This window comes from Gorilla gorilla, chromosome 19 (genome assembly GCF_029281585.2).
Source record: "Gorilla gorilla gorilla isolate KB3781 chromosome 19, NHGRI_mGorGor1-v2.1_pri, whole genome shotgun sequence".
In the NCBI taxonomy this organism is placed as follows: domain Eukaryota; kingdom Metazoa; phylum Chordata; class Mammalia; order Primates; family Hominidae; genus Gorilla; species Gorilla gorilla.
The window spans coordinates 50396964-50402116 of NC_073243.2; positions in this window are offsets into that span (position 1 = coordinate 50396964).

Here is a 5153-nt window from a genome sequence, read left to right on the forward strand (position 1 = left end):
GATGAAAACATTTTTCAATATTATTTACTCATTTTAATGCACTCAAATAAATTTTATACAAAGTAACTTCTTTAAAGATCTACCGATATAAGGCACGTATAGATCAAAGTAGACAATGTCAGCCCATATAATCCCCTTCTCCAGGTCCATTTTGATTGCTTGTGTCAACATTGGAGACCACAGTAAATTACTAACGGTCCTTAAAATTCCTCCCCATTTATCTCTTTCTTTTCAATTTTTCTCCTTCACTCCTGCTACTCTATTTCTTGTGTTTTTTTTTTAATCTACTTTTTTTTTTTGCTCTTCCCCAGGGAAACTAGAGGAAAATTCTTCATCCTGATAAGAGTTTTTGGCACCAGAAAGGATATTTTACCTGTAGTCTGACCTACATGGAGTGAGGGAGCCTGAACATGTTTCCATGAGTGTTCTAGTTCAATGGGCAGAAAGATCCATCAGGAGAAAGCCTTTGTCACTGATGGCTTTGAAATTGTTCAAATGACTTTGCAGTTCACAACACGTGAGCTTAATCATTGGTCTGGCTCTTCTGATGGAGCTGAAGGAGACAAAGAAGCAAAGTTATTTTCCCAGAGGTAGTGAGGCCCAAGATGCTCAGAAAAGATTTAATTGAAAGACGCCATTGCTGAAATTTCTTTTATAATATTCTGCCTGTGGCTTTCCAATAGTAATAGTAGTAGCAGTTGTTGTAATAGTAGAGATAGTAGTTGTATTGATAGGAATAATAATAGCTACTATTTATTGAGCACTGACTGTGTTTCAGGCACGGGTCCATGCACTTTGCATATATTAACTCATTTAAACCTCCCAACAACCTAACAAGGTAAAGATGATTATTATCCCATTTCACAACTGAGCAAACTGGGACATGAGATTTAAGGGACGTGCCCAAGCTCACACAGCTAGGCGATCACCAATTATACATTTCCTCTCTGCAAGAGAACAGTCTATTTTTCAAAAACATGCTGATAAAACAGCAATCCCATTTGCTTCTAAAGACAAACCCTGCCATGCCTGAGTGTTGCCATTCTTAAACTCCAGGCCAGGGCTTGCCTTTGGATACATGTGAGCTTCACTGGGCTCTCTGCTCAATGTCCCTCCTCAGAGTGTCTCCCTAACCACCTCTCTTGATCTCTCTCCACCCCTTTATTCCATTTGGGTTTTCTTCAGCACACTTGGGGCTACCTGACAGTGTTAGCAAGGCTACAAAGCAAAACACCAGACGGGGTGGCTTGAATAACAATCATTTATTTTCTCACAGTTCTGGAGGCTGGAAGTTTGAGATCAGTGTGCCAGCTTGGTTCAGTGCTGGTTATGGGTCTCTTCTTGGCCTGCAGACACAGACACCTTTTCACTATGTCCTCACATGGCCTTTCCGTGTGTGTGTGGGGGGCTGTGTGGGTGTGTGTGCGCGCGCGCGTGCCTGCATGCCCATGTAGGGAGAAAGAGAAAGCTCTTTGCCTCTTCTTATAAGGTCAGATTAGCACCCTACCCTTATGACCACATTTAAACTTAATTACTGACTAAAAGCCCTATCTTCAGATATAGTGACATTGAGAGTTCAACATATGAACATATGAGCTGATAGGAACATATGAATTGATAGGAACATATCAACACTTCAACATATGAATTGGGGTGAGGGACGCAATACAGTCCATAGCGGTGACCCAGCATATATTTAATAGGTCATTAATGTGTTTACTATGTGTCTTTCCCACTCCTCCCGGTATTAGTAATCTAAATACCAGTAAGGATTTGAGGTTCTTCTTTGTTGTATTCCTAATACCTAAGACACTGTCCCACACATGGTAGATGTTCAATACATATTTGTTGGATAAATAAAAAATAAAGAGCTCCCTCTTCTCCCCTACATGTTGGAAAATGTGTGTGGTCTAAATGAGGGAGAGGGAGAACCATCTCATCTAATCTTCCAAACTTCCTGAGCCACCTTTAGCTACTGAGTACATTCACGTTTCCGTCACCTGGGAATTTAGGTGCCCTGCCTATCATCCTCTGGAGCCCATCCCAGGAGGGGGCAGAAGGAGGTGGAGCAGCACACTAGTGTTCCCAGAGTGGGGAGAGCAGATGGAGAGGAGTTCATGGGAATGACGATTTACCCCTGCTCACTTACCCCTGTGAGAGGACACTGCCCTCCACGAATCAATGCTGGCTCCTCCTCCAGGAACCAGGCTTCTGCATCTCACTTGCCATGTTGTGGATCTAGGAACATATTTGCATTTGGAAATTCATTTTAAAGTGTGCATGCTCAGGTTCTGGTGACATGCAGGGTAACTTCTCCCACCCACGATATCTCTTGACTCAGGACTTCGTGTAGGAGGGGAGGAGTGTTTGGCAGCAAAACTGGGTATTTCTTAGGAAGGAAATCCTTCTAAGCTTTATGGAAATCCTAGGGTGTTGTCCTTACCTTTCGGAGTGTGGAGGAGACTATCTGTGTACATAGCGGTAGTGAGGGGTGTAATATTGGAGAATGGCTTAGGTAACAGCCAAAATCTACATTGCATATCCCCAAAAAGACCACCAAAGACTCACAGGCCATGCTGCTATCGTTAGATATAATAGGCATAGACTTTCACTGATATGTAAATATTAGTATTTTTGGTAGGTGCCTTATTTTATCTTCTGGATAATATAAGATACAAGTACCATGAGGGCAGGATCCTTCTCTCATTCATTTTTTTTTTCCCAAGAGCATAGCACAAAGTAGGAAGTACTTATTGAGTGGATGAATGATCCTAAATATGAAAGGATGGCATTTTATCGCCATTTTCCAGATGAGATAAAAATGAGGGAACTTATCAGGTTTATACATAGTGAGTGACAAACTTCAGGATGAAACCAAAATCTAGTGATTCCTAGAACTTTCAGGTTATTAAGGAGTCCACCCGAATGTAAGTCCAACAAGACAGGTGTTTATTTTGTTTACATACATTCCAAGTACCTAAGACAATGCCTAACATATATAAAATACTTCATAAACATCTGCATGTGTGAATAGAATTTTCAAAGTTCATCTCAATATATGCCTCATGTGACACTTCCAACCCTTCACTGCCAGATCTTTCAGTCTTTATTTGAATAGGTTCAGTAAGAAAGAATTCACTCGTGCTTTAGATATGTATGGCTTTTCCACATTGTTGTCAGTTCTAAATACCGAAAGTTATTTTTGTATGCTTGGAATACTTCACAATATTCACAATTTTTACAATAAAATAATTTCAGGTCTTCTTGATGAAAAATGTCAATCAGGACAGGGCTGAGAATAATCACAAGGCTTGAAATTAAAGAAGTCTCTTTAGGCTGAAATGAATTTCTAGTTGTAAAACCAAATATGAATCTATGTATTTGTGTTCCTCAGACCACTTTTCCAGCAGGTCCTTGGCTGTATTTTGTATGCATTTGTGAAATGCTTTGTTGAAATTCAGTTTCAGCCAGGTTTGTAGCATTCTCCTGGCCCCTGGTCTGATAGTTGTACCAGGAACACGAGCTAACAATTGCGTGGCACTAATCTCAGCCGGATTTGTTCTAACTCTTTTATATGTATTAACTCAATCCCTACAACCACCCCATTTCATTACTATGCCCACTTGAGAACCGAAAACACTGAGGAAGAGCGAAGTTAAGTAACCTGCAGAGGTCTCAGAGCTAGGAAGTAAGACAGCCAACTCGGAACCCAGCAGACTAGCTCTGGAGCCTACCCACCTACCCTCCACACCGTACCTGTGGTCCATCCTCACGAACCAGGCCCGCTGCCCTGAGCATAACTTCACCCTCTTGCGTTCTAAAACTATCTGCTGATTAAGTGAGTTCTGAAATGTTTTCGGGGACCAATACTAAAATCAACTATGAAATAGTTTCAGAGATTGATCTTTCCTCCTTTTGGAATGGATAAGGTTTTCCCAACCGAGGTCTCCCATCAGCTCTCCTGTTCCCCTGGACTGTGACACACAGGAGGGCCAGGGACTTGCGCCTGTTATTTCAGTTCTTTTGTTATCCTTCATTTCTAGATCTCTTCTCTACCACAATTATCTCTCATGTTGACAGTTTCCCCACAGATGGGATGTCTATTTCCTTGATAATACAGCATTATTATGCTAAAATCTCTCATTTGTGTTATTAGCCAGACTCTGTGCAAAAACGTGTGTATATCTGGGACTCTGTGCTGTTCTTAGCCACCTTCCCGGTCCCTTCTCATGTAAATTACTAGGGCACTTCTTCAATATTATTATTATAATGCCCCCTTACCACCACCACAAAAATCTTCCATCATAACCCATTTTTTTTCCTCCTCCTTACCACATTTTCAGCTTTGAACTCTTGTAATCAGATCAGGAATTACATTTCTGAACAAATGCAGGCTTTGCAACATTGTGAAGTGCAGCTGGTCCCCAGCAGAGAGCCCTAAGCCCCTGCCTGAAGCCAAACCTCCTTTTGTGGCGAGAGGTCTGGATTTTATTTGTTGTTTTTATCTTTGGTGAACTGTCAACTGGAAGCAGAGATGCGAACACCAGTTATGTCCTCCCCTGCAAGGTACATGACCAATACTTTATAGTTTCTGGATATGCTTCCTAGGTTTCTTCTGTTGGTGTCATTTGCCTGCATGTGACTCACTGGCAGGTGGTGATTTCATCATATTCTAGACATGTGTCTTAGGAAGCTGGCCCCTATCCTGGCTGGCTGGACACATATCGAAGTTCCTTATATCTACCATTGTCACTTTCATATCCATTGTTAAATACTGTAGATAGCATGCAGGGGTCAGCCAAATTGTTCTGTAAAAGGCTCAAGCATAAATATTTTAAGTTTTGTGGGACAGACAGTCTCTGTCGCAACTACTTGACTCTGATGCAGCATGCAAGCAGCCATAGACAATAAGTAAACAAATGGAAATGGTTGTGTCCCAATAAAGCTTTATTTATAAAAACTGTCTTTTTTTACAAATAAAGGAGCCCATCGTTTGCCACCCCCTAGTGCCAGGAAGGAACAAGGGGAAAATAAGGAAGAGACCCAGAGGAAAAAAATTGTCGCCAACTATATCTCTAACTCATTTATTTACTTATTTTTCTAAGCGCAATCGCTAAATTAGCTCGTCTTCCTAAGGCGTGTGAATATCTTAC